The sequence below is a fragment of the Macrotis lagotis genome, chromosome 5 (assembly GCF_037893015.1).
Source record: "Macrotis lagotis isolate mMagLag1 chromosome 5, bilby.v1.9.chrom.fasta, whole genome shotgun sequence".
Classification (NCBI taxonomy): domain Eukaryota; kingdom Metazoa; phylum Chordata; class Mammalia; order Peramelemorphia; family Peramelidae; genus Macrotis; species Macrotis lagotis.
In genome coordinates, this window is record NC_133662.1 from 30654358 (window position 1) to 30672069 (window position 17712).

At 38.0% G+C, this 17712-nt stretch overlaps 1 long non-coding RNA gene across 2 annotated transcripts in view; it reads left to right on the forward strand.

Moving 5' to 3' along the window:
• Positions 1-17712, forward strand: part of LOC141523740 (uncharacterized) — a 121384-nt gene that overhangs the window by 12823 nt on the left and 90849 nt on the right. The window contains exons 3-4 of one of the 2 annotated variants that reach the window (XR_012478573.1): positions 7494-7594; positions 10892-11111. This is a non-coding gene — a long non-coding RNA (uncharacterized LOC141523740). The remainder of the gene's footprint in view (positions 1-7493; positions 7595-10891; positions 11112-17712) is intronic. The other variant, XR_012478574.1, reaches the window with a different exon arrangement.

The window sequence follows — 17712 nt, forward strand, 5'->3', positions numbered from 1 at the left end:
TTTATGTATACTAAGTTCATTTGGATCCTCAATAACCCTGTGAGACTTGTGCTATCCCTATCCTCATTTTACAGTTGGCAAAAATAAAGTTCAGAGAAGTTAAATGACTTCCTCGTGGTTCCACAACTATTAAGTGTCTGAAGTAGAATCCAAAATCAGTTCTTTCCAACTGCAATTTTTACTCTTTCCAAATCAATGATTTTCGTCAGCAGAGGAATGCTTGGAACTCTTTACACACCTAAATCATCTCTCTGTAGAGCTATGGGTATCAGTGAACTTTGTAAATGATGGAGGAGAAAATGAATTGTAGACCTTCAGGTAGGGAGTAAATGGATGAAGATTGAACTAATTTGCCTTCAGGGAAGGTTATGCAGTAGTGTGTCAATTTAGTCAAATTGAGTCCTTCCCCCAAAACTCTAAATCACTCCCAAGAATGTCCAGGAATTCTGGACCCTTGTAGCCATCTCCTATTTCTATTACCTCTAATACTATTTGTCATCCTTCTAAGTGGTGTGGTTCTAGTGAAATCTAATTGGCAACTACAATCAATCAGTCAATTAGTAAACATTTATTAAACTCCTATCCTAAGCACAAGGGACCCCCACATACAAAGGTAAAAGATAGTTCCTGCCATCAAGAAGCCTATAATTCAGTGAAATAACAAACAAAACAATTATATTTACTCACACAGTTGTCATGGATAGACTTAAGCTTTAGAAAATTAACCTTGGCAGCTGAGAGAAGGATGAATTAGAGTAGGGAAAGAGCTGAGGTTTGGAATGATCCCATACTAAATAGGTAACTTATTTTATTGAAAATGTTTCCCTTTAATCACTACTGTGGAAGTTAACTTTGGGATACCACATGACACAAACTTTTTCTTCAAGATTTTCTCATTTATGCTGAAGCATAGAAGTGAATCTGTCATGAAAGGAATAAAATTTAGAGTTTTATAAGTGCTATTTAAATGACCAACTTGAAATCATACACAAAATAGATAGTTAGAATTTATTAGGCCATTAAAATGTTAAGTACCAGAAATTGTTCTTTGGTCTGGATTTTTTTAAACTATCCAGTGTAAATTAGAAGGTTATTGTAATATTCCAGGTGAGGCATGATGACTGCCCATAACAGAGTGGTTTACAATGTTTACAAATGTTTAAAAATAGGTCTTGGATGAATAGAAATAATTTAAAAAGGAAAAATATTGGAATTATAAGAGGGGTAGGGAAGCCTTCCTATAGAAGATAGCATTTTAGTTGGGACATGAGAGAAGCTAAGGAAGTCAGTAGTTGGAGTGGAAGAGGAAGACAGTTCAGCCAGAGAGAATTTCTTCAGCTGAGAAATGAGTATCTTGTTCATTGAAGAGTAAAGAGCCACTGAATCTAAGTGTGACTGAATCTAAGAGTATATGTTGGGTAGTAAAGTATGAGAAGACTAGAAATATTAGAAGGGGCTAGGTTATGAAGAACTTCAAGTGACAAAGAATATTTGAATTTGATTCTGAAGCAATTGTAGTGTATTGAGTAGAGGCATATTGTAGTTTGATTTGTGCTTTATGAAAATCAAATTAATTGTGAATGAAAGATAGATTAGAGTGGGGAGAGAGACTTGAGGGAGGCAGATCTACTAGTAGGCTATTTCAATAATCAAGATGCTGTATGATGAAGACCTGCACTAGGGTGGTGGCAGTGTAAGTGGAAAAGGAGTACATTCCAGATATGTTGCAAAGGTGGAACTGATAGGTCTTGGCAACAGCTTGGATATGGTGGTGGGGTGGGATGGGGTGGAGGGGAGGGAAGATTTAAGAATCCAAGATGATTCCCACATTTTAGGTCTGAGGAGTTAGGAGAATAGTACTGTGAAAGTGAAAGTAGAAGGTAGTGAGGAGAATATGAGGATCTGTGCTTCATTCAGGTCAGTGATTGAAACTGATCTTCTGAGGCTTCTAGACTTGTGAATCTATGTTATTATTATTAAAAGTAGTTTCTAATTTGCATACTCATTGGATGGCATATTTTTCAGATAGACTACTGAGCTCAATGTATCAGTCTGCCAAGTGGGTTTCTAAGTGGTGGTTTTATAATTCAAGCTATAAAAATATTCTCAAAAGGTTAATTAGCCCTTTTGTAACCATTGCTGTCTACAGAACCAGAGCAATCCGAATGTCTGATTTAAAGCTTTCCTTTCTATATTGATAGAGATTTCCGACAATATATATTTTCTGCTGTCACTTGGAATGATCCCATACTAACAGGTAGCCTAGTTTGTTAAAAATGTTTCCCTTTAGTCACTACTGTGGAAGTTAACCTTGGGATACTATATAACAACTAAATTTTTTCTTCAAAATTTCCTCAGTTATGTTGAAGCATAGAAGTGAATCTGCCATGAAAGGAATAAGAATTAGAGCTTTTATTAGTTCTATTTAAATGACCAACTTGAAATCATACACAAAATAGGATTTATTAGCCCAAGAAATATATTAAGTATCAGAAATTGTTCTTTGGTTTGTATTTTTTTAAAAATATCCATTGGAAATTAACATGCAAAAAAGAAAACAAGCCTGAATACAATTTTATTGTGTGAGCATGTACTACCAAATGGAAATGGGAGTCTTCCATACATATTATAACAAATAGAAACAGATATGTAGTTCATTATAATTTTATCCAGAATTATACACATTGGAAATACAATGAGAGTGGCATTACATAGTCACAACTTTCATCTTGGCTCTAAAATGATTTTCTGACAGCAGAGAAATACTGGAAATCCATTCTATTTTATTGCACTGGTACACTTACATGCAACTTTACAGTTAAGCTTGACCTCTCTGAAATCACAGGTGTACTGATCTTTCATCTCTTGGCAATTTGAATATTTATCTTCATATCGACAAGGATTGGCTGAAGTAAAACACAAAGAAGGAATGTAGTTTTGAAAAATAAGATATATTGCTCATTGTATAAATTTCAGAAATGACTTAAATGAGATTTTATTTTTTTAAATTTCATTCATTTTTTTTAAATTTATTTTTTATTCTCATGTTGTACAAATGTTTTTTTACATTAACAAAATATTCTTGTTTACAAGTAAACAAAATACCCCTCCCCCATGAATATAGATAGACTTGCTTGAGCGAAAAAAGCAAAGGGGAGAGAAAAAAAATTAAAATTAAAAAAAAATAATAGTAATAATTGTAGGTATGGCCAGGTGGCACAATGGACGAAGCACCAGCCCTGGAGCCACAAGCACCCGAGTCCATATCCAGCCTCGTAAACCCAATAATCACCCAGCCATGTGACATGCAAGTTACCCGATCCCCACTGCCCTGCAAAAACCTAAAAGAAGAAAAAAAAAGACCCAAAATAAAATAAAATAGTAATAATAGTAGGGGTGGCTGGGTGGCAGACAGAGCATTGGCCCTTGAGCCAGGAGCACCTGGGTCCGAATCTGGCCCCAGACACCCAAAGATCACCCTGCTATGTGGCCCCAGGCAGGCCACCCAGCCCCACTTGCCCTGCACCCTCCCCCAAATAATCATAACAAAAAATGTGCTTCAGTCTTTGCTCCAACACCAACAACTCTGTCATGGGTGGATCACATTCTTTATGATAAATCCATCACAAAAGTTACTTCCATATTTTTCCAACACTGCTGTTGCTGATCGCAATTCCCTCCTTTCTTATTTCTCCACTACCATGTACTTTATTTTCTCTCTCCTTTCACTCTGACTCTGCTGTAGGGTCACTGAGTGGCGCAGCAGACAGACCCCTGGTCCTGGGGCCAAGAGGCCCTGAGCCCCCATACCACCCCTTAGGCCCAGAATCCACCTGGCCCCATGGTCCTGGGCAGGCCTTCCAATTCCAGCCCCTTGCAAGAAGTAAAAACAGAAAATGTGTTATATCTGGCCACTCTCCCCCCATGGTCTATCCCCCCCTCCTTCATTCACATCCCCACCCCTTCCCCCTGCTCTCCCCTCCCTCCTACTCCAGATGTCTATACCCCATTGAGTATACTTGCTGCCTCCTCTCCCAGCCATCTCTGATGAGAGCAAAGGTTCCCCCATTCTCTCTTGCCTCCCCCCTCCACATCACTGCAATAGCTCATTGCAACAACAAAAAAATCCTATTATGTGAAATATCTTGAACTATTCCCCCTCTCCTTCTTCCCTCTCCCATTCCATCTCCCTTTTTTTCCTATTGACTCCATTTTTACACCATATTTTATCTTCGAATTCAGCTTTCTCCTGTGCCTCAACCACAAAAGCTCCCTCTACCTGCTCTATTAACTGAGAAGGTTCATATGAGTATAATCAGCGCCACTCCTCCATACATGAATACATGCAGTTCATCCTCATTAAGTCCCTCATATTTACCCCCTCTCTTCCAATCACCATGCTTCACCTGAGTTCTGTATCTGAAGATCAAACCTTCTGTTCAGCTCTGGTCATTCCAAAAGGAACATTTGAAATTCCCCTGGTTCATTGAAAGTCCATCTTTTTCCCTGGAAGAGGACATTCAGCCTTGCTGGGTAGTTCATTCTTGGCTGCATTCCAAGCTCTTTTGCCTTCCGGTATATTGTATTCCAAGCCCTACAAACTTCCAATGTAGTTGCTGCTAAGTCCTGTGTGATCCTGACTGCAGCTCCACGATATTTGAACTGTTTCCTTCTGGCTGCTTGTAATATTTTTCTCTTTGACTTGGGAATTCTGGAACTTGGCTATAATATTCCTGGGGGTTGGTTTTTTGGGATCTCTTTCTCGGGGGGATCAGTGGATTCTCTCCATTTCTATTTTGCCCTCTGCTTCTAGAATATCAGGGGAATTTTCCTGTAGTAATTCTTTGAAAATGATGTCAAAGCTCTTTTCCTGATCATGACTTTCAGGTATTCCAATAATTTTCAAATTATCTTTCCTAACTCTGTTTTCCATATCAGTTGTTTTTTCAATGAGATAGTTCACATTTTCTTCTAATTTTTCATTTATTTGGTTTTGAAGTATTGATTCCTGATTTCTGGTAAATTCATCAATCTCCCTGAATTCTATTCTTTGTCAGAAGGATTTGTTCTCCTGAGAGAGTTTTCTTATCTCTTTTCCCATCTGGCCAATTTTGCTTTTTAAAGCATTCTTCTCCTCAATAACTTTTTGAACTGTTTTGTCCATTTGACCTAAGCTATTTTTTAGCATGCTATTTTCTTCAGCATTTTTTTGGATTTCCTTGACTTAGCTGCTGACTTCATTTTCATGTTTTTCCTGCTTCTCTCTCCTTTCTTTTCCCAGTTTTTCTTCCAACTCCCTCATTTGATTTTCAAAGTCTTTTTTGAGCTCTGTCATAGCCTGAGCCCAATTTCTGTTTTTCTTAGAGCCTTTAGATGCAGGAGATTGTGCTTACTCACCTTCAGACTGAGTATTTTGATCCTTCTTGGGCTCATTTGCAAAATATTTCTCAGTCGTCTTCCTCTTGTTTCTTTGCTTGCTCATTTTCCCAGCCTAAGACTGTTTTTTGGGGGTGCTTCCTGAGCTTTTGGGACACTCCCACAAGCGTCTCAGTGTGTGAGGCTCTGTCCTCCCTCCTGGTCTGTGAATGACCATAAGCGCCCCCCTTTGCCATGGGGCCGAGGCAGGGCAGCCCTGTTGTTCTATGGGGGGCCTAGACTGGGATCAGGATCTGAATGTGGTCAGAGCCCCAGAGTCCTGTTCCAGGGGCAGAGGACAGAGCTCTGCAGTCTCTCTCTTCACTCCCCTCCCTCAGCTCAATGGGCTCATGCCCTGGGGGCTCCTGCTTACTGGCTCTGCCTGCTTCTGTTTCCTGATCTGGGCTGCAGAAAGACTAAGCTGCTGGCTGTGTGCCCTGAGGGCTGGGCTCTACATGCTGGCTCTGGCAGAGGTCCCCCGCTGTTCCCCCACTTTGTGGCCGGTGCTCCCTGGGATGCAGCTCAGGAGACTCCCCTGCTGCTGTGAGCCGTGGCTCCCAGTGCCCTGGGGCTGCCTCCTGGAGGCTGAAGTTCTTTCACTCTGGTGGGCCACCCCTCTGGCAGGCGCCCCTCTGACCCCGGGGAGCAGAGCCTTTCTGCTCTTTTCCAAGTTACCTTGAGTAGGAGAACTGCCTCACTGGGTCCCTTTGTGGGTTCTGTCTCTTGAAAGTTTAGTTAGAGTCCTTAGTTTATGAGTTTTTTCAGAGAGCTCCTAAGACTGGATCCCTTCATGTCGCCATCTTGGCTCCGCCCCTTAAATGAGATTTTAAAGAAAAAAAAGAGGTGAAAATAGACTGAAATTTTTTAAAAAGGGCAGAATATATAATAAAGTCTGATTTATACCAGACCCACTCAACAAATTGCTGTTCAGGGCGGCTAGGTGGTATAGTGGATAAAGCACCGGCCTTGGAGTCAGGATCACATGGGTTCAAATCCAGTGTCAGACACTTAATAATTACCTAGCTGTTTGGCCTTAGGCAAGCCACTTAACCCCATTTGTCTTGCAAACAAGTGTCGGGGGTCAGCCCTGACCGCCTGGGTGGATAGGACCTCCCCGGGAGTGAGGTCAGACCAACCCAGAGAAGACACGGCTCCTTAAGGGGAGCAGTGGCTTCGCCTGGTTGGCCTGTGTCGCTTGCTCCAATCGGGTGGTAGGTTCTGCCCTCGGGGCGGATTGGGGTGGCAGCCCGGAAATAACTCCCTATATTATCCAGTGCCTGAGCTATTCGGGGGATCCCTCTGCACCTAATAAAACATATGCCTCCTGAAGAAGTGTCTGCCTGAGTCCCTCCTCGCTGATCCCCGGGGGAGGGAAAACACCAGGGACGCCTGAAGCAGTGCCCACTGAGGAGCTCACTCGGGAGTCCGGGGAAGAAGACCCCGGACAAACAAGCAAACAAAAAAAATGCTGTTCATCTCCTATTCCATGCTCAATAAGGCCAAATTGCTGTCTATCACTTATGTCATGCTCTTGGTATGTGATATGATATGAAAATTCCTACCTAGACTCCTACTGTGATAATGGAAGTAACTTTGAATTTTCAAATACTATAAAATATAGTGGAGGCCCACAGAGCCATAAATACCCATTGAAAATTCAGGTGATCCTAAAGGATAGGAACTTTCTCTCTCTCTTTTTTTTTTTTGTATTTTTTCTCTCCCCATTTCTTAGTCCTGCCTGGCATACAATAAATTCTTAGAAAAGTCAACAATCACCTATTGGTTTGACCTATTATGGAAAATGTCATCCATATCCAGAGAAAAACCATGAACTCTGAATTCAAAGCAAAACATACTATGTTCACTTTTAAAAAAATGCTTTTTTCTTTCTTTCTCCTGATTCTCCCTTAGTTCTAATTCTTCTTTTACAACATGACTAATATGGAAATATATTAAACACAATTGCACATATACAACTTGTATTGGATTGTTCACTGCCATAGTGAGGGTAGAGGGAAGGGAAAGTCGTGGAAAACCGTGGAACTCAAGTTTGCAAAAAAGAACTTATCATGTTCCAGGCATTGTGCTAAGATCTGAGAAAAGCCAAAAGACTGTATTTACCTATAATCAACTCATCATCATGGAGGAGACAATGTGAAACCAGCTATATGCAAATAAGGTATCTCTCTCTCTCTCTCTCTCTGATACATATATGATATATACACATACATATCTATTTTATATACATATATACACATATATATTGCTTGTATGATATGAAATAACTTGGACATAATCAGCAGAGGAAAGGCACTTAATGGAGGGGTTAGAAAAAAAATTAGGTCTCCTGTGAAGTGCTTCAGGGATCTTTGTGTAGCTTTCTGCTGTTTAATATTTTTTTTATTAATTATTAGGATGAAGATGTAGATGATATGTTAACCAGATTTAAAACTGGAAGGAATAGATAATAACTCATTGAATGACAACATTTAGAATAAAGATCTTTATTAGTAAGAATACTGGGCTGAATATAATAAGCTAAAATTTAATAGGGAATAATGTATAGCATAACAATTGGTTAAAGAAGACATACCCAAACAACCTTTTTTCTAATAAAAATGTCTTAAACAGTAAGCTCAGTATGAATCAATAAACTCTGATATAGAGTATGTTAATATAATTATACACTAAATTGACAGATCTCATGACCAGAAAGAAAGAACTATTAGTTCTTCCATATTCAGCCCTAGTGAGACTTCATCTGGAGTAAGGAGCTTAGTTCTATACACCATAGTTTTGGAAAAGCTTTGACAAACTGGAGAACATCCAGAAGGCAACTGGGATAGTGAAATGAATTAAGGTCATGCCATATGAATATCAGTAGAAAGTACTCAGGTTGTTTAACCCAAGAGAAGTGAAGATTTAATGGGCATATACTAGCTCTCTTCAAGTAGGTGAAAGACTATCACACCGAATGGACCTTGCTCTTTTGGAGGCATATAGGTACCACCCCTAGAAGACCTGAATTAAAATCCAGTCTCATAATTTGCTGTGTGGCCTTGGGCAAAGTCACTTAAGCTTTGTTTGTTTATATATATAAAATAAGGACAATAAAGACACCTGTCTTAAAGAGTTGTTGTAGGGTTCAAATGAGTTAACATGTTTAAAGCTGATACATAGTAGGCATCATATAAATGCTTATTTCCTTTCCTTCCTTCCTTTTCCCCCTGACTCCAGAGGACAATTCTTTTGTTCTGGACATGAGATCTGCCAAATTAGTGTGTAATTATCTTAACATACTCTATATCACAGTTTATTGATTCATATTGAGCTTACCATTTCACAAGACATTTTTATTAGGGAAAAAAGGGCTGTTTGGGTATGTCTTCTTTAACCAATTGTTACACTATATATTAATCCCTTCAGAGGAGCAATAAAAGAAAGTTGTAAGGAGGAAACTTTAAGTTTTCTGTAATGGGGGGGAAAATATCTCCATACTTCCGACCAAAGAAAACTTTCCACAAGTGAAATGAATTGTCTTGGAAAGCAATGGGTTTCCCTTCACCAGAAGTCTTTAAGCAAAGACTATTTTGACACTTACTGGGTATATTGTGATGGGACATGAGAGTTTTTTTTCGTGTATATATTGGATTAGATGATTATCTGAGATCCCTTTAACCTTTGAAGTTTTGTGATTCTGTAGTTCTTGGGATGTATTCATTTCTGAAGGATAAGAAGAGTGCTCTGTATGTAACTATATCAATACACGTTGTCTCTCCCAGGAGAATATAAACTCATTGAGTATAGGAATTGTTTCATATTTTTATTTTTGTGTCCCTAGACTAGCACAGTTATAGGTACATGGTAGGGGTATATAATACAGGCTTGCTGATTTGTCAGTCAGTTGTTTTTTTTTTTTTTTTTTTAGATTTTTGTAAGGCAAATGGGGTTAAGTGACTTGCCCAAGGCCACACAGCTAGGTAATTATTAAGTGTCTGAGACCAGATTTGAACTCAGGTACTCCTGACTCCAGGGCCAGTGCTTTATCCACTACGCCACCTAGCCACCCCCTGTCAGTCAGTTTGATGAGGGTAACCAGATTAGATGTTTGATGACCGATAGATTAACTAAATATGAGGAGGCTCATTTAACCTGATTCCTTCCTCACAAAGTCCCTGTACTAGATGGAACTAAGTGCCACAAAGCACAGGACCAGAAAGGATTGATATGAAACTTTTCCATTCCATGCCATAGGAACAGTGGTCAGATATAATTATAGGCACAAGTCAGAATGAAATTAATGCATTTCTTCAACAACTTTTTAAAGGTATGCTGCATTTAAAAAAATCACTCTTTAGGTTAAAGAGCTCCTGGTTAGAAACTTTCTATACTGATATAGATCTGCATGTGCCCTGCAATTTATAGTCTTAAAGTATTCATTTGGGCTCTGAGAGATCAACTGACTTGTCTAGATAACAAACAGAATTTGTCAGAAGTCAAGTTGTAATAAGGTCTTTCTGATACAGTGGTCAGCAGTTTATTCATTATATTAGACTGTCTCTATGAATTCTAATAGAGTTAACCTAAATCTTTATGTTCAAGTCCTTCACATAGAATGTTCAATAAATATTTGTTGGATTGAAGTAAGGAAACTCTGGGCAGAGAGAAATATTGTAATTCCCCCTCTGGCCTCTTTTTTTCTATATTAAGAGACAAATATTGTAATCCTTTCCTTTTTCTCTATTTTTACAAGCAAAGCCCTATAAATAAGGAATGTACCTAGCAAACAGACACTGTATTAAAATAGTTAATCTTTTGAAACTGTTAAACATTCCCTATATTGACTCTCTACTATTTAATCTGTTTGCTATTTCAGCCTATCTAAACTGGTGACTCCAAGTTATCTCATCAGGCTCACCTAGTTATACACTATAAATTCCTTAAGGCTATCTTGTGTTAACAAAGACCCTGACTCTCCCTCAAGCTGAGCCTTCAACTAAGCCTTCAACTATAAATTCTTAACCTTAATTTAAGATTTTAAGGTTAATCTATAATTTTAATTCTGCCAGACATGTGCAGAAACACAACTCTATGCCACATATTAAGTCTTCATCCCTCCTGTTGCTGCCCTAACTGCTCCTGTAACTTTTCCATGCACAGGAGGCTCCCTGTAAAGGTTCTGTCCAACCTCTTCTCTAAGCTGCTAGATCTATGTGTTCTCAGCTCAAATATTATTTTATGACCGTTTCCTTTCCCTTTCCCTTTTCCTTGTCTTAACTGGCTTTGATTTTTCACTATCCCAGCTTTTAGTTTTTTCTTCTTTGCATAAACTTACTATCTTCTTAAAAATTCACTTTCCTTACTTTTTAAAAGGATTGGCTTGTATCTTTTTACACTAACTAGTAAATCTTTTATAGTAACCCATGAATTAAATTTTATGCCTTTTTTTAACTTTTGTGATTTCTTTTTTTTTTAGGTTTTTTTCCAAGGCAAATGGGGTTAAGTGACTTGCCCAAGGCCACACAGCTAGGCAATTATTAAGTGTCTGAGACCAGATTTGAACCCAGGTACTCCTGACTCCAAGGCTGCTGCTTTATCCACTACGCCACCTCGCCGCCCCGTGATTTCTTTACTTAAAAGAACCGTGGTTGACTCTAAGATCTCCCCACTCCTAGCTAACCTCTGGTTACTAGAAGGTAACAAATTAATAAAACGTTTCTAAAGAGTGTGATACTGCTTTAAACTCTCTCTCTCTCTCTCTCTCTCTCTCTCTCTCTCTCTCTCTCTCTTTTTCTGCGTGCGCGCGCGTGTGTGTGTGTGTGTGTGTGTGTGTGTGTGTGTGTGTGTGTGTGTGAAAGACTATCAAGAGTTACTCTGATCAATACGATGTTCTCAGACAATTCCAAAACTCTCATAATGAAGAAATGTTATCTACCTACAGAAAACAATTTAAAATCACAGTTTTTTTGTTTCTTTAAGAATCTATTTGCTTCTTGGATTTGCTTTGTGTCCTTTAAAGAAATAGATTTCTCTAAACTATAGTTCATTCTTTGGATGTCTTTGGGGGATTAACAGGAGATGAGTAAGAGGCCCTGGTAAGGTGAGGACACACCCACACAGAAAGAGATTCCCTTCCTGGGGTTTTCATAGGGTTTTTCCTTGGTAGAGGCTTCAGTTATATAAAAGAAATCCTGTTGGAACGTGTTATTATAGTGCCCCCACTGCAGAAAAATAAATAAATAATTCTAGACTTTTCAGGACAGGATAATCCAGCAATTTATTTGGTGGGAGGAATCTTAAAAATAAGAGTGAAAGAAAGCTCTTCTGATTCAGTAGACACAGGAAATTTACCTACTGTTATTTCTTCTTTTAAGGATGGAATGAGGGCACTGAACTAGAGAAAACTGGGGGACTTGAGTAGGAAAAAGTAATTCCAGAGAAGATTAACAGACTGAAAAAAGGAGTAGCTAGTTTTCCCCTTCAGTCAAACAATTCAATCATTATCACATATATGTAAGATATTATATGATGATTGCCATTGAAATAGATTTTGACATATAAAATATGTGAACAGAAAGTTTTCAGAGGTCCAGAGAGATTCTCCCTTCTCAAATCCAAAAAATAAATAAGTGGAGTGTAATTATCTCAGTTATTTCACATATGAATCTGCAAGTATAAGTTTCTTGAGATGATTTCACTGGTAACTATACTACATTCACCAATTCAGATCTCAATGCCTCCGATATTTAAACTTCTCTGAACTTAGTCAAATGCTACTCAGAGACTGTTCCAACCTGGACTGACTTGCCATTTTTATATAAGAGCCCAGAGAACATGATTGACTTTTACAACTAGTCACAAAATGTTTCTATTGATATAATTGAAGAAGCATTCATGTCTATTAAAAGTATATCAGAAAATAGAGGATCTTGTTTAGATATAAAAACATCATGCCTGTACACAAATTGAGGATCTCAGTGAGAAACCACCTTCCATCCATAGTTCTTCACTAGATTTGCTCTTAAAGTTCCTCCAGATTGGTAGAGTCTGCTTTCAAGCAGGCAAAGTTTTCAAGAACTGAGTCATTTTCATATTAAGATGGAAGATTGATGGAAAACTTTAGTTTCTGTTTCTTTTTCTCTGGCATCTCTCTCCTCTTTCACACACACACACACACACACACACACACACACACACACACATACACAAGATGGTAAAGAAAGAGTATTAAAGAGAATGAAATTTTTTTTCTAAACTTACTGCAGAGTCCATCTTGGCAAGAATGAGGGCAATCAGCACACCTGTCACCTTTCTTGTAGGGTGTTGTTAATGATTTGACTTCATTCCCTCTGCATGGCAAAAGAAATGTTTCAAGAGACCAAGACTGACATCTACCGGACCCAAAGTACAGTCCCCATAGAGGATAAATTCTCATAAAAAAACACTACATATTGAATACAGAGCTGTGACTTTGAAGTTTAGGCAGTAAAGATATCATGTTTAGTCATTAAAGAATTCATTTTTGCATCAAAAAAGTAAGGCAGGAGATTGTGTCATGAAGAAATATGGATCAAAGCAGAAAAATATGAGAAAACATGGCAAGAGTTATGAATTGTATTTGTATAAAATTTGAAATATATTACTCATTTACAGAAATTACAGAAATCTTAGATGTATTTTGTATATTTTGCTATCTCCTTTGTTGTTTAGATGAGGAAACTGATTTAGACAAATTAAGTGACTTAAATCTTTGCACTATAATACTATGTTTATTTGGTGCTGTAAATTATATGCCTACTCTGTTCTTTTGATTTAGCTTGCTATTTATTACACAATATGAAATTTTAAAAAATATTTACAGCCTTTTAATATAGTTTAAGATCTGGAACTGTTAAATTTCTTCCATTTTCTTTTCTTTTTTTTTTTAAATTAGCGCAGGAGAATTAAAGGTACTTGTTTCAAGTTTACTTAACTCCTCTCACTTTGGAGTCTAACTCTACTTTCATTCCATGTCTGGTACATACAGAAAGAATGAGTTACATATTGTTCAGGCTTTAGGGTCTAGACAAAATAAGTGGTTCTATGAGGTCTATGCCTTTGGAAGCCTATGTCTAAACTTGAAAATGCCTGAGTGGTTTCTTTCTTAACCTCATAATAAGATTTTATCTTGCTATAATAAGGAGAATTATTTTGGAGTAGTGTATAGTATTTGGAATGTAATATCAATAAAGAACAATGAACAGTAACCAATTGTGACAACCATACTTATGCTGAGCAGTATTGGCACACATGAAAGTACTTATTTGTATTGTTTGGGCAATAGGAAACAGCACATCCAATTTGATAAGTTCTATACCAGATCATTTACAGATAGAAAAGATAAATTGTTTATATTATTGTTCATGTTCATAATATTGTTCATGTTAATTAGCAGCCTTCTACTCCTACAATCTTCTCTTTCCTTCAACCTCCAACCTTTTTCCTATATCATATGAAAGTAAATGCTGACTTCTGATTTCTATTAGCACTTTGCTTGGATCTCTCCTTTTAATTATTTCTCATATTTCAGGGTTATCCTTCCTTCCCCCTCACTTTTCATTAGATTATAAATACTTAAGAGAATAAAACCTGGGTTCTATTTCTCTCTATATCCTCAAAATGTAATCAGATAGTATCTTATACAAAGAAGACAATCAATAAATATTTGTTGAATGTAATTAAATGGAGCCTGATAATTTCTCATTTGTTTGTCTCTCATGGTTACAGGGTTGTTTCTGGAGCCAGCCATTTTAAATCCCAGGCAGGCTTTTCATTTTTTACTCTTTCCCTGTGCATTAGGGACCTGTGATTTCACTGGTTCAAGGAAATGCCAGCTAAGGGAATGTGAGAAATATGTGGATGTGATTGGGTTCCACAAGAATGTGAAGGGAGAGTGTCAGTTTACATTACAAAGACTGTGGTTTGCCTGTATTAGTGTCTATGGGCCAGTATGTGAATGTAAAACAAAATACTTAGCCTCAATATGCTCAAAACCTGAGATTAGATCAGGTCTGCATCCTTCTCCTTTCTGCATGCTCAAGGAGATTATTGTTCCCTCTTCTGTACTCATTAGTATAATGAGCAGGGTGGGGAAAACATAAAGGGGGGTGAATGTATCATGTAGATTGTGACCCCAACCAATGATTGGCACAAAGGGGGAGGTGGAAGTAGCCTTTCAAAGTGCATATAAGACCTAGCATTTCTCTCTTTTGGAGAGAGTGATCCTTTTATTAAGATGTCGTAATGAAAGCCATTTTAATCACTCTGGACTAAGTAATTATGAGCCATTTATAATAATTTGGGGTTTGGTCATGATTTTATGATGTAAAACTTTTCAATATTTTCCCAGAGAACACAAGAAAATAGCATGTGTAAATGGCTTGATTTCAAGCACATTTTCTTAGTGTTCTCTGCAGGGGAAATATCTCAGGGATTTCTGGGAAGACTGGTCTGGGTTTGGAGCTGAGGGATCTCTAGCATGGTAGGGTGGTGGCCAGAACAGCCCTGGCTGTCTGAGAAGTCCTCCAGGTGGGAGAACTATCCCAAAGGAGAGGCCAGAAGAGTAGAGAATAATAGGGTTCCCCAAAGGGAGAGAGGGGATTTGGTGTTTCCCCCTTCATAAATTTCCCCCCAAACTTAAAGCCTACCATAGGGAAAGTTGCTGGTGGGCTTGGGGGACAAGGGAGCCTGGTAGCTGGTAGCTGGAAGCCAGAAGGCAGAAAGAAGGAAGTCAGTTGGATACAATGTAGTGTGTAATTGTGAGCATATGTGTGTTTGTGGTCTCATGAGCATGTGTTATATGTTCTGTGTTCTAAATTGCCTGAGTTAGCCTTAGTCTTAGGGTATTTCTGCATCTGGGGACTCAACTTAAGTTTTAAACTGTGAGGGGGAGTTGATAGTTGAGATAAGGCATTTTGGAAGGTTGGAGAGAAGGAAGTAGATTTGCAGCATCTCCCTGATGGAGCTTAGCCCCTCCCCTCTGAGCTGAACTGAAGATGGGAGGAAGGAGTCTCTTTTTTTGTAAGCTTTTTTTTTTTTGCAAGGCAGTGGGGTTAAGTGCCTTGGCCAAGGCTACATAGCTAGGTAATTATTAAGTGTCTGAGCCCGGATTTGAACTCAGGTACTCCTGACTCCAGGGCCGGTGCTCTATCCACTGTGCCACCTAGCCACCCCAGGAGGGAGTCTCTTAAAGAAAAAGGCTATGTCATAGGGAGAGTTTAGAGGAGAACAAATTCTAGAGAAACAATTAAGATGGAGAAGTTATAGGAGGGAAGATTTCTTATGACAGTCTGGGAAAAACCCCATGTTTTCTCCCTGGGTTGGGGGAAGGATGTGGGGGGATTGTACAAGTGGTGGGTTTGATCTGCCATCTTGTTAAGACTTTAACTCTAAAGGTCAGTTCAATGGGAAGAATGCCCCACCCTCCTATGGAGAAAAGGGGGTGCAGAATATTTCAAGTGCTTAGTTTTAAAGGGAAAAAATAACAGCCATAGGTGAGGTGGTGTGCAGGTAGGATAGGAAGAAAATATAAAAACCAGGGTTGGGAGACACATTTAATAGAAGGAAATAATGTTTAATGAATGTCCCTGCTCTGGCCACATGGCCTAAAAAGTTCTGATCCTCCTCTGTTTTAAGATTAACCCATTTCTGAACTGGAGTTAATATTACTCTGAGAGTAATATTAGTGTTGTTGCATTATGTCAAAATTTGTATAGGGAGGAATTAAATAACAGATTGTGAAATTGGTTTGGGATTTTAAACTCTATTGAAATACTTTTAGTTAAAGGAAAGTGGTATTATGTTACTAGGAAGAAAAACATATAATTGGGATTAATTGTATACAAATAAACTTGAAAGTCTGTGATCTTGAATAATAAATATATTATCAGGGATATTTACTGATTTCTTTTAGGAAAAAGAAAACATGGAAGAGGAAAGAGTTTTGGGAAAGGCCTTTGTGGAGAGGGCTTATTAATTCTCTAATTCATTTAAAGTTTTAAGCTTAATAACTATAAGAATTATATTATATTGGATGGAGCTTTGGGATGTAAGTGCTGGATTCTCTGTACAAGGTACTCTAAAGCTTTTATCAAACTAAGTTGTGAGGAAGTTAAAATTGTGTAATATATCACAAACTAAATGAATTTAGGCTTCATCCAAAGATGTAGTCCTTTGTCATTGGATTAACAATAACATAAATAAAAGTTAATTGGGGTTTTAAAATGATCATATGTATAAGACTGAATCTTGGAAACTCTCCTGTTTGGTACACAAAGTTCTTCATAACTCCCCTTCCTATCTTTCCTATTCACTTGCAGCTAATACCATGTACTCCAAAACAGAGATGACTTCTTTGTTGTTCTTCATACAAAATATTATTTGTCTTGAGTCTTGGCATATTTTTAGCTGCCTGCATACCTATTATTCTCTTCATCCTCATCTCTCTCTCTCTCCCCCCTGGTTTTTCTGGCTTACTTCAGGTCCCAGCAACAACCCTGTTTCCTACAGCAATCCTTTGATTGTTTCTAATTTATTCTGTATACCAAGTTTTCCAAAAGTTTTAAACTTAAAAAAGTAAAAAAAAATGAAAAATTTTGGTACACTTTGAATATTTTGGTTTTACATAGTTATTTATATAATAAATGCTTGTTGAGTGACTGTTATGGGGAATTCCTAATATAGAAACTCTCTGGGACATGGAGAGATTGTGACTTGGTCATGATCACATAGCCTGTATATATCAGGAGATCTTGAAACTCTTTGGAAGGCTGCCTCTCAAAACAATACTACATAAAGTCTTACTGTTTCTTGTGCCATTTTGAAATTTATATATAATTTATATGCTACTCATTTCATGTCAAAATGGTCAACATTTCACTGTTTCTGGTTCCATTCACTAACTCCTAGCTTTGTCCTGATTTTTGGTATTAATAATGGGCTCCTCCAAGGATCCCTGGGGAAGAGTTTTTCTTTTTTGAAAATTCTCCAAATTATGAATCTCTATTCACTCTGCTTTCTTCATATTGAAATTAACTACTTCTGTTGTGTTAAAAGGGATAGGTATTTAAAGGGTTGGTTTTCCTTCAGTTGAAACTTTCAGGTTCTTTACCAGTCCCGTAGACTGATGAATCACAGCAGCCAGAAACATCACTACAGAGAGTGGTCCCATCCCTGAAAGAGGAAGGAGTAATTTCTCTTATTTCAGATATCTGCTTGGCCTCCCTTTGAAATATCACTTGAGACTCAAGCTGTACAAGG